Consider the following 17,565-nt stretch of genomic DNA (forward strand, 5'->3'; position numbering starts at 1 on the left):
GTGGACCAATTTCATTCCCATCATCAACCACGAAATATATTTATTTATTTAATTGTAATTTACACAAAATACCTGTCGACATCTAAAATCTGAAAATAAAAGTTTGCTGCAAGCATGAGTCAAATTACACATCGGGACTGAATTGTCACGGTGACGTTTCAAATGGGGAATAATTATTTGTACATGCTCTGATGGAGAGCTCAGTCTTTGCTTGTTTTCTCATAGATGCTGCTTACTTTTTATAGCATTTTTCATTGGTTTAGCATTGTCTGTAGAAATACTCTATCCAAGGGGATGGATTTTATGGGGCACTTCCCACACTTCACCACTAAACACCCTCTCCCCCCCCTCCAAACTCCCATTGCCAGGGGAGCCAGCCTTGATCCAGTCAGCTGTCCAACAGGAATTTAAAGCTCGGAGCAGCTTTAAGGTGAAACTCCCTACCCTCAATCTAAGGAGGAAGTCCCATTTTACAGAGCTGCCTGCCAATTGGTCATTCAGTATTCTCTACAACTGCAAGTTCAAGAGTTCAGAAGGTTAGGTTATAGTGGAATGAAACTGGAAGGGATGCCTCCTAAGGGCTCAGGGGGCATGCTCAACACCAGTTAAGAAGACTTTGCTTCCGATATGGCTTGAATGTCCCACACTACAGGTACCATTACTCTCCCTCATTCACTCACTTTTCAATTATCTAACAAGGAAGCATAAAATTAGATCAAAAGACCATAAGACATGGGAGCAGTGGTCGGTCATTCAGCCCATCAAATCAGCACTACCATTCCATAAGACCATAAGACATAGGAGCAGAAATTAGGCCATTCAGCCCATCGAGTCTGCTCTGTCATTCAATCATGGTGGATAGTTTTTTCAGCCCATTTTTCTTCTGTCTCCCCATAACCTTTGATCCCTTTGGCAATCAAGAACTTATCTACCTCTGATTTAAATATACTCACTGACCTAGCCTCCACTGCTTGTGGCAATGAATTTCACAGATTCCGCACTCTCCGATAAAATAAGTTTTTCCTTATCTCCGTTCTAAAGGGTCTTCCCTTTACTCGTAGGCTGTGCCCTCAGGTCCTCATCTTTCCTGCCAATGGAAGTATCTTCCCAATGTCCACTCTATCCAGGCCATTCAGTACTCTCTAAGTTTCAATCAGATCCCCCCTAGTCTCAATGTCCTCAAAAGTTCCTCATATTGTGACAATGCTGCTCCTTTAACAAGATTATGTTGTTCTTTTTTTTCCATGAGGTCATAAAAGACACAGATTCCGAAAAGTCTGGGCTTGGATGGGTTTTGGGGCCAATTTGATTATAGCTAACAGATGCTCTCTCAGGAAAAAGGCTTTCAAGTTTTTAAAAAAAGTACAATGAAAGGGGCGTGGCCAATTCTTCCAGTTGAGCTTTTCTACAGTTTAGTCTGGCTATTCACTGAAAGAAGTCATGAAGTTGGGAAGCTGCTGGACCCAAGAGAAACTGACCCTCCCTCCCTCTCTCTCTATCTCTTGTAAGACCCTGTGTTTGATTTACCTTTTGCACCAAGGGGTCTTTATGTGAATTGTTGCAAGTATTTGGAACAGCATGATCAAGTTAGTATAATCTTTTGGGTTTTTGGATAGGTTACGTTATTCTGCATTCTGATCTCTTTTGCTTATGTTTCTTTCAGTAATCTTGTAAATAAATTCTGTTTTGTTTAAAATTAAGTGGTTTGACCAGCTGCATCACCCCTGGGATATCTGTGTTGCTCCTGCTTAAAACAACCAGCAAAGTTAGGGTCTGGGCTACTCTCTTGAAATGTTTTGAGGGGGTTTGGCCTGATCCATAACAATATGTTAAGCCTTTCATTCCTGGGATCATTCTCATGAACCTCCTCTGAAGTTGCTCCAGAGCCAATACATCTTTGCGGAGGTATGGGGCCCAAAACTTCTCACAATACTCTAAATGTAGTCTGACCAAAGCCTTATAAAGCCTCAAAGTACACCTCTGCTTTTATATTCTAGTCCTCTTGAGATGAATGACAACATTGTATTTGCCTTCCTAACTATCAACTCAACCTGCAAGTTTACTTTGCGAGAATCCTGGACTAGAACTCCCAAGTGTCTTTGCACTTCAGATTTCTGAATTTTCTCCCCGTTTAGAAAATAGTCCATGCCTCTAATCTTCTTACCAAAGTGCATGCCCTCATACTTTCCCACATTGTATTTTATCTGCCACTTCTTTGCCCACTCTCCTAACCCATCTAAATCTTTCTGCAGCCTCCCTACCTCCTCACTTCTACCTGCCCCTCCACCTATTTTTGTATCATCTGCAAACTTAGTCAGAATGCCCTCAGTTCCTTCATCCAGATCATTAATTATAAAGTGGAAAGTTGAGGTTCTAACACCAACCCTTGTGGAACACCACTAGTCACAAGCTTCCATCCTGAGAAGGACCCTTTTATCCCCACTCCTTGCCTTCTGCCAGAGAGCCAATCTTCTATCCATGCTAGTTACTTGCATCTAACATTCATTGAGATTATCAGGACAACCATAATGTTTACATGAATTAACTCTTGCCATCAACATTTTGACATTTGTCTGGGCATGGATCTTTGTATCATAGGAACAAAGTGCATTTTTTTCTATATTTTGAAGAACAAGTCAAATATAGGTCGGAGTGTGGTTTCTACCACAAGGAATTTGCCACAATTTGCTGAGTTTAATAAATGGAAAAACAAATCCTTTTAAACAGATATAATTCAACACTGTCAGTATTACTATGATGGTCCTATCAATTATAAAACTAACAGAAGGGAATCAAAAGTAATTAGAAAAGGTGTGAATTGCTAACTATTCATTAACACATTCGGTCTACTGTGAAACTAAGGGTATATATTAATTATAATTTAACAAAGTTGAATTGAGATTTGTTCACTCATACAAATAAATTATTTGTCACTCATACAATGTTTGAAAAATTCAAACCTTAACAGAAAAGAGAGAAACATTTCACTATGTTCCTTGCAAATTGGCCCAGTTAAGTAACATTTACTTAAAAACAGAAACCATATATATTCATTAGAGTACTCCATCTATGCACCATTGATTATGTAATTTATAAAATCATGCCACTTAAGAAGTGAATACTCTCTTACTTTGGGGACTTGGTTGGAGCTGTCATCAGAAGTCAGATAGGCAGTTTTGTGCCTGGCTTTAGGATTTGTTGATAACCAGCTAGAAAAGTAACCTACTGTACTATTTAGAAGAACTTGGAATGAGACAGTAAAGCTTGGCTCATCTTAACTAATTCAGGAAATGTTTGTGGTTTTCCAGGTTTTCAAATTGCAGTATGCTTAAAAAGAAGTTTTTAACACAGGAATAAAATACTGGCAGCATAAGTACTTTTATCCTAGAAAAATATTAATTCTTTATTGAAAGCAGAAAATTAACAGGAGCCATGACTGAATACATAAAATGTTCTATGTGATTTTTACCCATTATTTTTGATGATGGGTAAGCCACCAAGCTTTTGGTGTTTCCCTAATGTGACAAACACTTTAATAGGAGACTGAACAGGGGTGGAATTCAGTGGATCTTGACAGGGTTGCAAACAGCAGGATGGACTGAGCTACTCACTGAGTAAGTCAAAATAATTCCTTTGTGGGGCAATGAGGAATAAGAGTGCTCTTCAGGAACACACAAGGGGTGTCACAGTGTGCCCTATCCTGGATAGCTGTTATTTCATCCTTCTTTCATCATCTCCTTACCACCACTGAACATGGAAGTAACCAGGTTGTCAACCTAATGCTCCCTTGCAAAAAAATCATTGTGTTCTCTTCCTTCCCTTTATGCTTGAGGTGAATCAACTGAACTGAATGGAGGTCCAAGAATTACAATATTTCCAGGCTGAAATGTAGAGCACTGAACATGACATCCATTAAAGACCCCATCTGAAGCAGACTTATGACAGCAGTGAAGTCGTGTTTGGGTTGGTGCAGTACCCTGTGGCATCGATAAGATCCAGCGAAGATTAATAGTGGTAACGGCACCAATGGACGCAAAATGGCACTGAAAAGTGGCAATGGCAGGCTGAAGGAGACTCATTCTGGATTAGTGGTGCTGGAAGAGCACAGCAGTTCAGGCAGCATCCAAGTAGCTTCGAAATCAACGTTTCGGGCAAAAGCCCTTCATCAGGAATAAAGGCAGTGAGCCTGAAGCGTGGAGAAATAAGCTAGAGGAAGGTGGGGTGGGGAGAAAGTAGCATAGAATACAATGGGTGAGTGGGGGAGGGGATGAAGGTGATAGGTCAAGGAGGAGAGGGTGGAGTGGATAGGTGGAAAAGAAGATAGGCAGGTAGGACAAGTCCGGACAAGTTATGGGGACAGTTACTGAGCTGGAAGTTTAGAACTAGGGTGAGGTGGGGGAAGGGGAAATGAGGAAACTGTTGAAGTCCACATTGATGCCCTGGGGTTGAAGTGTTCCGAGGCGGAAGATGAGGCATTCTTCCTCCAGGCTTCTGGTGGTGAGGGAGCGGCGGTGAAGGAGGCCCAGGACCTCCATGTCCTCGGCAGAGTGGGAGGGGGAGTTGAAATGTTGGGCCATGGGGCGGTGTGGTTGATTGGTGCGGGTGTCCTGGAGATGTTCCCTAAAGCGCTCTGCTAGCAGGCACCCAGTCTCCCCAATGTAGAAGAGACCGCATCGGGAGCAACGGATACAATAAATGATATTAGTGGATGTGCAAGTAAAACTTTGATAGATGTGGAAGGCTCCTTTAGGGCCTTGGATAGAGGTGAGGGGGGAGGTGTGAGCGCAGGTTTTACAGTTCCTGCGGTGGCAGGGGAAAGTGCCAGGATGGGAGGGTGGGTTGTTCTCATGCCTGGCAACCAAACTCAAGGCCTATGGCTGAGTACTTAACAAGGAGGATAATAAAGCTGAACATTTTCTTTATTCTTCTGCCTTCATATTACATGTTTTGGTTTATTTTTCTGTGTTTTAAGATGCTACAGAAGAGTGGCAACACTATACAACACCTTTCTCTGTAGTTTGTAACAAATACATGTGACAATAAATAGATAAATCAAATTTAAGATGTAATTTCTAATTTAACAAGTTAAAACCAATGCCATAACTGGTCATGTGGTCATGTGGACTGGGAACAAAAAAAACTTAGGCTCTGAGAATTATCCCAGCGATAAATAATGCCAGTGGTTAAATGGAGTTTTAGAACATGTTGAAATCATCCAGCTGAAATATTATTTTGTGCAGTTAGTTAAAGCAAAGCTTGATGGATGGCCAGTGGAGCACAGTAAAACAATCAAAAGATGTTAATACTTAACATGGTTTTAAATGTGTGGCAATGCACATTAATTTGGCTGAATCCAATATCTGTTATGAGCCATTGATTGTACTTCATTTTCAAACTTATCCTTATTAAATGCTCTTTGCAAGTGTTCATTTTAATACCATTGTGTAATATGATTTTAACAGTAAGACAATAGAGTATATTAGCAGTCGCCACCATGCACCTGTTCTATTCATTCCCATTTTATATTTCATGGAGTCACAGAGATGTACAGCATGGAAACAGACCCTTCGGTCCAATCCATGCCAACCAGATATTCCAACCCAATCTAGTCCACCTGCCAATTCATATAAACATCCAAATACCTCTTGAATGTTGCAATTGTACCAGCCTCCACCACTTCCTCTGGCAGCTTATTCCATACACGTACCACCCTCTGTGTGAAAAAGTTGCCCCTTAAGTCTCTTTTATATCTTTCCCCTCTCACCCTAAACCTATGCCCTCTAGTTCTGGACTCCCCGGCCCCAGGGAAAAGACTTTGTCTATTTACCCTATCCATGCCCTTCAATTTCGTAAACCTCTATAAAGGTCACCCCTCAGCCTCCAACACTCCAGGGAAAACAGCCCCAGCCTGTTCAGACTCTCCCGAAAGCTCAAATCCTCCAACCCTGGCAACATCCTTGTAAATCTTTTCTGAACCCTTTCAAGTTTCACAACATCCCTCCGATAGGAAGGAGACCAGAATTGCATGCCATATTCCAACAGTGGCCTAACCAATGTCCTGTACAGCCAGAACATGACCTCCTGTACTCAATACTCTGACCAATAAAGGAAAGTATACCAAATGCCTTCTTCACTATCCGACCTACCTGCGACTCCACTTTCAAGGAGCTATGAACCTGCACTCCAAGGTCTCTTTGTTCAGCAACACTCCCTAGGACCTTACCATTAAATGTATAAGTCCTGCTAAGATTTGCTTTCCCAAAATGCAGCACCATGCATTTATCTGAATTAAACTCCATCTGCCACTTCTCAGCCCATTGGCCCATCTGGTCAAGATCCTGTTGTAATCTGAGGTAACGTTCTTCGCTGTCCACTACACCTCCAATTTTGGTGTCATTTGCAAATTTACTAACTGTACCTCTTATGCTCACATTCAAATCATTTATGTAAATGACAAAAAGTAGTGGACCCAGCACCGATCTTGTGGCACTCCACTGGTCACAGACCTCCAGTGTGAAAAACAATGCTCCACCACCACCCTCTGTCTTCTACCTTTGAGCCAGTTCTGTATCCAAACAGCAAGTTCTCCCTGTATTCCGTGATATCTAACCTTGCTAACCAATCTTCCATGAACCTTGTCAAACGCCTTACTGAAGTCCATATAGATCACATCTACCATTCTGCCCTCATCAATCCTCTTTGTTACTTCCTCAAAAAACTCAATCAAGTTTGTGAGACATGATTTCCCATGCACAAAGCCATGTTGACTATCCCTAATCAGTCCTTGCCTTTCCAAAAACATGTACATCCTGTCCCTCAGGATTCCCTCCAACAACTTGCCCACCACCAACATCAGGCTCAATAGTTCCCTGGCTTGTCCTTACCACCCTTCTTGAACAGTAGCAGCACATTAGCCAACATCCAGTCTTCTGGCACCTCACCTGTGACTATTGATGATACAAATATCTCAGCAAGGGGCCCAGCAATCACTTCTCTAGCTTCCCACAGAGTTCTTGGGTACACCTGGTCAGGTCCTGGGGATTTATCCACCTTCATGCATTTCAAGACATCCAGTACTTCCTCCTCTGCAATATGGACATTTTTCAAGATGTTACCATCTATTTCCCTACATTCTATATCTTCCATATCCTTTTCCACAGTAAATACTGATGCAAAATGCTCATTTAGTATCTTCCCATTTTCTCTGGCTCTGTACAAAGGCCACCTTGCTGATTTTTGACGGGCCCTATTCTCTCCCTAGTTACCCTTTTGCCCTTAATGTATTTGTAAAAACTCTTTGGATTCTCCTTAATTCTATTTGCCAAAGCTATCTCATGTCCCCTTTTTGCCCTCCTGATTTCCCTCTTAAGTATACTCCTACTTCCTTTATACTCCTCTAAGGATTCACTCGATCTATCCTGTCTATACCGGACATATGCTTCCTTCTTTTTCTTAACCAAGCCCTCACTTTCTTTAGTCATCCTGCATTCCCTACACCTCCCAGCCTTTCCTTTCACCCTAACAGGAAATGCTTTCTCTGGATTCTCGTTATCTCATTTCTGAAGGCTGCCCATTTTCCAGCCGACCCTTTACCTGCGAACATTTGCCCCCAATCAGATTTTGAAAGTTCTTGCCTAATACCCAATTTAGAACTTCAACTTTTACATTTGGTCTATCCTTTTCCATCATTATTTTAAATCTAATAGAATTATGGTCGCTGGCCCCAAAGTGCTCCCCCAATAACACCTCAGTCACCCGTCCTGCCTTATTTCCCAAGGGAAGGTCAAGTTTTGCACCTTCTCTAGTATGTACATCCACATACTGAATCAGAAAATTATCTTGTACACACTTAAATTCCTCTCCATCTAAACGCTTAACACTATGGCAGTCCCAGTCTATGTTTGGAAAGTTAAAATCCCCTACCATAACCACCCTATTATTCTTACAGATAGCTGAGATCTCCTTACAAATTTGTTTCTCAATTTCCCTCTGACTATTAGGGGTCTATAACACAATCCCAATAAGGTGATCATCCCTTTCTTATTTCTCAGTACCATCCAAATAAGTTCCCTGGATGCATTTCTGGGAATATCCCTTATCAAAAATGTCACTCCCCCTCCTCTCTTGCCTCCCTTCCTATCCTTCCTGTCGCATTTGTATCCTGGAACATTAAGCTGCCAGTTCTTCCCACCCCTGAGCCATGTTTCTGTAGTTGCTATGATATCCCAGTCCCATGTTCCTAACCATGCCCTGAGTTCATCTGCCTGCCCTGTTAGGCCCCTCGCATTAAAATAAATGCAGTTTATTAGTCCTACCTTGTCCCTGCCTGGCCTGACTGTTTGATTCGCTTCTGTTGTTAACTGTACCAGTCTCTGATTGATCTCTTTCCTCACTATCTCCCTGGGTCCCACTCCTCCACCTTACTAGTTTAAATCCTCCCAAGCAGCTCTAGCAAATTTCCCTGCCTGTATATTAGTCTCCTTCCAATTTAGGTGCAATCCGTCCTTCTTGTACAGGTCACCTCTTCCCCAGAAGAGATTCCAACAATCCAAAAATGTGAATCCTTCTCCCATACACCAGCTCCTCAGCCATGGATTCATCTGCTCTATCCTCCTATTCCTGCCCTCAGTAGCTCCTAGCACCAGGAGTAATCCAGATATTACTGTCAAGGACCTCCTTTTTAAATTCCTGCCTAACTCTTTAATCTCCTTCAGAATCTCAACCTTTTCCCTTCCTATGCCGCTGGTTCCAACGTGGACAATGACCTCTTGCTGGCCCCTCTTCCCACTTGAGAACATTCTGCACCCTCTCAGAGACATCCTTGATCCTGGCACCAGGGAAGCAACACACCATTCTGATTTTTCGCTGCTGGCCACAGAAACGTCTGTCTGTACTTTGGACTAGACAGTGCCCTAACACAGTTGATCTCTTAGGACCCAACGTACCCCTAATTGCATTAGAGCCAGTCTCAATACCAGAAACGTGGCTGTTTGTGCTACATTCCCCTGAGAATCCATTACCCCCTACATTTTCCATAATAGCATAACTTGTTTGAAATGGGTATAGCCACAGAAGACTCCTGCAATAACTGCCTACCTCTCTTACCTTTCCTGGAGTTAACCCATCCATGTGACTGTATCTGAGACTTTTCTGCCTTTCTATAGCTGCCAACCATTACATGCCGTTGCAGTTGCAAATTCCTCGTTGCCTCTAATTGTCTGTCCAACCGATCCATTCGAACTGATAGGATTCACAACTAACAGCATTTATTGCAGTTATAATCCACAGTAACCCATAAACTCTCCTTAACCTCCCACATTTGACAAGAAGCGCATATCACTCTACTAAAGGCCATTTTTGCTCCTTCACAACCTACAGACCCAGTAACACTTTAATAACACTTTATTTGTCCAAAAGACAAACTGCTCCAGGTTAAAACTATTCACTTATCTATTTCTGTGCTGTGACTTCGCCTAAACAGTTCCTCCAAGATCAGTTGTGAATTTCACTGTTTGTGATTTTCCCAGACGCATTCCGATGTTCAGCAAATTCAAACAGCAAAGGCAGTAACTGTGCAGGTTCACTGTGGTGTCAGTTTCTTTCTCTCTCTCTCCTGCACTGACCTCACCATGTGCTTCCTTTGTCTGTACCTCTTTTCAAACTGCTGTTGTTTTGACTTTTTTTTCCAAAGTTCCAAAACAATGTAACAGCATATGTAACAGCAATTGCTGCTCCTGGAATTAGAGGAAATCACCTCCAACACCTAAAATACCTCAAAAAAAAGGAGCAGCTGTTACAGCCAGAAACGTTTCCCATCCTCCAGAATCCTCTACCTTCAGTAAGTCAACTAATTAATTAATATCTATCACCCTACTTAACTATTCGCTATATTAGCGATGCTGACAGATACTTGAACAACCTTCTCCATTTTTGACATGTTGCCACAAAACTTCATGGGATCTTGAAATAATGTTGAGATCTCCAAGGACACTGCACACAGTCTTTATACCATTGTGCTGCCACGTCTGATGGGTGTGCCTTGCCAGTGGGACAAAACATATTTAAAGGTGGTTAGAGAAGAGTCTGGGCCATCAGTTATAAGATATCATTTGATGACTATGATTCTGTCAAGCTTGACTGTTCTGTGAGATAGTTCTCCCACAACGTTGTCACAACTCTCTCTCACACACACACACAAAACCAACATCAAAAAAGATTCCTGTGTCAGAAGAGCGTAAAGAACAGCATAGAGTCATAGTCATAGAGTCATAGAGATGTACAGCATGGAAACAGACCCGCCAGTCCAAACTGTGCGAGAAAAGATTATTTCGCCTCTCAAGTGCACCCCTTCCCTAGATCTGGAACATTCCAGCACAGGAATGTTCTGGAGAAATACTGTACGATTCTGAAAGTAGAGATGTGGCTCCTTACATTTCAGCTATAGCCTGCTGTCCTTTGCATTCTGCTTTCGCTCCTTGCACTTTTCCAACATTCTGCAACACTGGAACCCATTTCACCTTCTACCTATCCTTAATGGCTCCAATCTTGTTCCAAATGAGATTTTGATCCAAAAGCAAAATATTGACAAGGCTAGAAATTTAAAATTGAAACAAGAAATGCTGGAAATGCTCAGCAGGTTAAACAACATCTGTGGAGAGACAAACACAGACAGCACTTAGAAATTCATCCAGTTTCTGCACAAAAAGGATCACACTATCTCATGCTGGGATGCTGTTTGGTATGACTACATGTCCCCTTCTAATCTGATCTGATCTGTACCTTGTTAATTTTAACATACGTTTAACCATGTTAAATTGCCCTGTAGTGTGCAGGCTTGGTGGATTGGCCATGTTATATATGAGGTTACAGGGATTGGGCGAGATGCTTTTTTGGAGGGCTGCTGCAGACTTGATGGGCCAAATGGCCTCTACAGGAATTCTATGATTCCACAATGCTGATAGTCAGTCATTTTTCACTAAGATGTTTGCCTTGCCAACCTGTACCATCATTGCTGAATCCTTCACTGAGCAATTTTTCCCAGCTGGACTTCTCATCTACCGTATCATGCATGTGTTAGAAAGCAACATTAAGTGTGGCTTCAAACAGCAACTCCACGTGAGCATACCAACAGGTGCAAAGTGGCATTGAGGACTGCCCAGAGAACTGAAATGACAATTCACTTTGCTATCCATAGTCATCAGCTTCCTTTCAGGGAGATTGTTGCAGCACCCTTTAATTTTGCCTTGGCATGATGTAGGTGCCAGGAGCACTGCCTCCCCACCATATGTTTATTATTCCACTTCTCCTGCTATCCATTCCCTTGTGTGTTGGCTGGTCTTCAAAATGAGCAGCTTGTGCATGTATGTCGCATCCTTGCTGCATTGCTCGGTGCATCTTTTGAGGTATCACAAGATGGCAAACAGGCATCAGTGTAGCTTTATGAAAGGCCATATGCATTGTGGATCTACTGGTTTTGTAGCAATCGAAGGCAGATGATCATGATTCTCCATCTGGTGGACTCATGATTAATGGCTGCTCTGTGCTTCTCAGATACACAGAAGTAATACACCAGCTTCCATGTGTGTAACAGAGTTTTATTCTGTGATTAAATTGTCCATCCCTCATGGCTGTGGCAGCTTCCCTCAATTTGGTTTATTTCTCTAAGTGAACACGTACAGGCCTAAATAATCTTACACAGTGTCCAGTCACTCTTCAACAGACACAAAGCCTCTGATCTCCAGCATCTGCAGTCCTCACTTTCTCCCTCACAAATAATTAAACACCTCAGAATAGAACGGTCTGTTAGAAAATACAAACTTCAAGTCCAACCAGCAATTCCCTAACCTCCAAAACCTCCAAATAGAATTTCCTCCACTTTCAGTGTAGACCTTTCAAGATAAAAAGAAACTTGTTTATTTTATTTGAAGACAAAATGGTGAGATTCATTATTTGAGTCAGCTTTTTCAGAAACCAAATGTTCTCGTGTCACCCACCAGATCACTTCAATTCTTTACCTTCCTCACCAATTCACTATCCTTCTACTAAGCACCTCAATGTGATGTCCAATTTTTGCATTCAGTGCCCTTCACGATCTTGATCCCAATGCCCAATTCAGCACCCATCATTTGGTGTCACCACCCTGATGTTCGTTGGCACCACCTTCCCAACTCTCACCCACCAAGTCCCACATTATCACATTCAACTGCCACCTATCACTGTGACCCTTGCCTCTGCTGAAAAATATCCCCAGACCAATCTTCAAACATGAGTTGCCAGTGGTAGGGTCATTTGTTATGGACAAAATCTACATCACCCAGGCTAACTGGAGTCTGTGTACCTCTGACTGCAGCCTATGCCTCCTGGACCATCTAGAGCATTTCCATGCCCTTCTGTTCTTTATCCCCTTTGTTTCTCTTGTGGTTCCATGCTCATCAGCCACAAATTCTGTTTGCCAAATGTGCAATCCCCAGCCATTTAGTGAGAGGCTGCACCTGTCATCCGTTAGCCAACTGAGCTTAAAGCTGGCTTGGAGATACAGCTTGCCTTCTTCGGCTTACTTGGGCAAGTCGAATGTACTGGAAAACGTACAGTGAGTGTTATTTAAAGCCAGATCACTATAAAGTCAAAGGAGCGAGTACTAACCCTGAGGTCCTGAAAGAAATCTTCGAGGAGAAAGTGAGGACTGCAGATGCTGGAGATCAGAGCTGAAAATGTGTTGCTGGAAAAGCGCAGGTCAGGCAGCATCCAAGGAGCAGGAAAATCGATGTTTCGGGCATGAGCCTGAAGAAGGGCTCATGCCCGAAATGTCAACTCTCCTGCTCCTTGGATGCTGCCTGAACTGCTGCGCTTTTCCAGCAACACATTTTCAGTCCTGAAAGAAATGCCATGCTCCAGATACATGCCTGCTCGATGTGGTTCAATATCTGAAGCTTCATTGGGAAGGCAAACTTAATTCCACCATTTTGTGATTTTTAACACGATACTAATAATTGCATGATTTTGGAGGTGCTGCTGTTGGACTGGGGTGTACAAAGCTAAAAAAAATCACACATCAGGTTATAGTCCAACAGGTTTATTTGGAAGCACTAGCTTTTGGTGCGCTCCTCCTTCATCAGGTGGTTGTGGAGTACCTGACGAAGGAGCAGTGCTCCAAAGGCTAGTGTTTTCAAATAAACCTGTTGGACTATAACATGGTGTTGTGTAATTTTTAACTAATAATTGCAGGTAAGTCTCTGGACAACTACAGGTGAGAATGTCAACCCAGCACATGAGGGGTGAGAATTTAAACACTGAAGTTTATCGTAATGATAAGAATCTGAATTTTTGTCTTTTCCCCAATTAGGCTTACCAGTTCACTATTCTTCTCAGTTCCTCTGGGACCAGGAAATCCTATCCACCATGTAATCATTGTAGTTTTCATGGATGCCTAGCACGTGTTCTGTTATTGTTGGAGGACATCCATACTTGTTTCTATTAATGTCCATCAATCTATTCCATATTTTATGGAAAATGCTCAGTCTACTTTTCTCCCTCATTTTCTACAGAGCTTCACATTCCACATCTTTGATAAAAATTGCAAACAGAGTCATAGAATCATAGAGATGTACAGCATGGAAACAGACCCTTCGGTCCAACCTGTCCATGCTGACCAGATATCCCAACCCAATCTAGTCCCACCTTCCAGCACCCGGTCCATATCCCTCCAAACCCTTCCTATTTATATACTCATCCAAATGCCTCTTAAATGTTGCAATTGTACCAGCCTCCACCACATTCTTTGGCAGCTCATTCCATACACGTACCACCCTCTGTGTGAAAACGTTGTCCCTTAGGTCTCTTTTATATCTTTCCCCCCCTCACCCTAAGCCTATGCCCTCTAGTTCTGGATTCCCCGACCCCAGGGAAAAGACTTTGTCTATTTATCCTATCCATGCCCCTCATAATTTTGTAAACCTCTATAAGGTCACCCCTCAGCCTCCGATGCTCCAGGGAAAACAGCCCCAGCCTGTTCAGGCTCTCCCTATAGCTCAAATCCTCCAACCCTGGCAACATCCTACAAGGATCTTTTCTGAACCCTTTCAAGTTTCACAACATCTTTCCGATAGGAAGGAGACCAGAATTGCACACAATATTTCAACAGTGACCTAACCAATGTCCTGTACAGCTGCAACATGACCTCCCAACTCCTGTACTCAATACTCTGACCAATAAAGGAAAGCATACCAAATACCACCTTCACTGTCCTATCTATCTGCGACTCCACTTTCAAGGAACTATGAACCTGCACTCCAAGGTCTCTTTGTTCAGCAACACTCCCTAGGACCTTACCATTAAGTGTATAAGTCCTGCTAAGGTTTGCTTTCCCAAAATGCAGCACCTCGCATTCATCTGAATTAAACTTCATCTGCCACTTCTCAGCCCATTGGCCCATCTGGTCAAGATCCTGTTGTAATCTGAGGTAACCCTCTTCGCTGTCCACTACACTCCAATTTAGGTGTCATCTGCAAACTTACTAATTGTACCTCTTATTCTCGCATCCAAATCATTTATGTAAATGACAAAAAGTAAAGGACCCATCACCAATCCTTGTGGCACTCCACTGGTCACAGACCTCCAGTCTGAAAAACAACCCTCCACCACCACTCTCTGTCTTCTACCTTTGAGGCAGTTCTGTATCCAAATGGCTAGTTCTCCCTGTATTCCATGAGATCTAACCTTGCTAATCAGTCTCCCATGGGGAACTTTGGCGAATGCCTTACTGAAGTCCATATAGAATCTGTTAAGGTGGATACAACACTTAGCTTCCATCTCCAGATATTAAACAGCACTCACCTTAGATTTCGAAAGCCTGAAATATTTTGAACACTCATCTTCTCATTAGGGCTTCTAATTCTTTAAATAGTTCAGGGTACTCTGAAGTCTTCATGGTTAGGTTGGTATTTGGCTCCTACTTTCACTAGATACAAAAGAGCTTTTCATTTCTGGCAGGAGATTCTGATCACAGATGCTTCAGAAATATGGAATGTACATTCAATCCAACTATTGCGCAGTTTTGGGCCCCATATCTCAGGAAGGATGTACTGGCCTTGGAGCATGTTCAGAGAATGTTCACGAGAATGGTTCCAGGAATGAAAAGTTTAACTTAAGAGAAACATTTGAGGACTCTAGGCCTATACTTGGAGTTTGGAAGGGTGAGGGGGATCTAATTGAAACATAGAGAATACTTAATGGCCTGGACAGAGTAGCTGTTGGGAAGGGGTTTCCATTGGTAAGAGAAACTAGCATCCAAGGGCACAGCCTTAAAGTAAAGTAAAGGGAAGCTCTTTTAGAATGGAGATAAGAACAAACCTCTTCAGTCAGAGAGTGGTGAATTTCTGGAATTCACTGCCACTAAAGGCTGTGGAAACCAGATCATTGAGTATATTTAAGACTGAGATGGATAGGTTTTTGAGTATCAAGAGGATCAAGGGTTACAGGGAGAAAGCAGGAGTATGGGGTTGAGAAAATTATCAGCCAAGGTTGAATAGCGGAGCAGACCCGATCGGCTGCATGCCTTAATTACTGCTCCTATGTCTTATGATCTTATCCTAGTTGTGCAGATAGCTAGGCAGGGCAAACCAAACCCCACTTTCATGGCCTTGGTTGCCATATTCTATGAATGCCCAGCAGGACAGACAACCACTTTGACGGCTCATGGAAAAGGAGAAGAATGTAAAGTAAGAGTACAGTTAGGATGCAAGGTGGGTAGGATGCCAGAATGTCAAGTGTAGGGTGCCAGGGCACAAGATAGAAAGATTACCAGGTGGTGGAGAGGGACGTCAAGCCCTATGGACAGACAAGAGCCTCAGGCTGTGGTCTGGGGTTTAACGGGCTGGAGGAGGTGTAGTTGCTGGTGTGTGTTGCAAGCTGGAGGATTCCTTTAACAGTTACCCAGGAGTTAGTTTCCAACCTTTCTTGGGTGAATATTGACCCTAAATGAATAGCTGAAAACATTCATTGCAAATTCTGAAATTGTTATTAAGTGCAGTGTCATACAATAAAAGTTTAAACCAAGAAGTTACCCAGATTGGTCTTCAGTGCTGAAGCAGTCTACAACAAGTTGTCAAATTGCACAACTTCTAACTCAAAATTATCAAATCCCAAAATAACCATACAGGAGGGAACTTTGGAGATACACAACACAAATTGGCAAGATTGCAACACAGCAGTAAGCTTCCTGTCATTATTTCAAATACCTCTCCAACAGATGATAGAAGAAGCCTGATTCTTTACTTTGGTTCTTAAATAAGACTATGGGAGGAGCAAAATATTAACAGCTGACAATTAGCTTTTGAAAAGATGCTACATTGCAAACACACATATGCCTTTGTACTTTTTATGTAATCAATGTCACGCATAGCAGTGTCAGAATTTAGATCTCTGTAAGCTAACTATCGATTTCCTCTCACCAGCTATCTAATTTGTATTTTGCCGCAGTAAGAACCAGAACCATGTAAAATCAGTTAGACAACACAATACAAAACAATTCAGGACAGCACAGGAACAGGCCCTTTGGCCCACTATTCGTAATCTTTATTTAGACCGACTACTTATTGCCCATGTGTAGTTTCTATCCTTCTGTTCGCCTTCCATTTATATATCTATCAAGATGTGCCTTAAATTTTGCAAATGTGCCTGCTTTCATCCCCTCCATTTCAGGCACCCACCACCCTCTGTGAAAACTACCACCCCTCCCCCCCAACCTCTCCCCTAAACATTCCCCCCGTCACCTTGAACCTATTGTAGTGACCCTTGCACCCTGGGAAAAAGCCTCTGATTCTCCACCCGATCTGTGCTTCTCATACTTTTGTCAACCTCCAAGAGGTCGCCTTTACCTTCCGTCTTCCTAGTGATAATAATCACTGTTTATCCAACCTCTCCTCATAACTAAAACCCTCTTGACCAAGCAACATCCTGGTTAATCTTCTCTGCATGCTCTCCACAGCATCCACATACTTCTGGTAGTGTGGCGATCAGAACTGCATACAATATTCCAAATCTGATCTAATTAAAGTTGAATACAGCTGTAGCATAACTTGCCAACTTTTATATTCAATGCCTTGGCCAATGAAGGCAAACATGCTGAATGCCTTCTTGACCACCTCATCCACCCATGTTACTACTTTTAGGAATTTGTGGACCTGTATGCCTAGATCCTTAGAGTTCTGCCATTTATTGTATAATTTGCACCTGAATTTGATTTTCCAAAATGCATCACCTCGCATTTCTAAAATAATTTAAGATGGGAAGAAAACTATATCATGAATTAGAAAATTCACCTTCAAAACTTCATTCTGTAAACCAAATAAAGTGGTTTCAAGCTTGTGTCAAGCTGTTTCATCCAAACCATATGGATTCTGTCTTACATAAATCTGTGATTGAGAAATAAAGCTTAAGTCAGGAAGATAAAGGGAAATAATTGCAAGACAGTCTTCACTGTGATGTACAATATCCATCAACATATAAAAAACTATATTAGACTGAACAAAATTAGAATACTTCATTGGTCTTATACTGGACCTATTA

This window comes from Chiloscyllium punctatum, chromosome 20, assembly GCF_047496795.1.
Source record: "Chiloscyllium punctatum isolate Juve2018m chromosome 20, sChiPun1.3, whole genome shotgun sequence".
Taxonomy (NCBI): domain Eukaryota; kingdom Metazoa; phylum Chordata; class Chondrichthyes; order Orectolobiformes; family Hemiscylliidae; genus Chiloscyllium; species Chiloscyllium punctatum.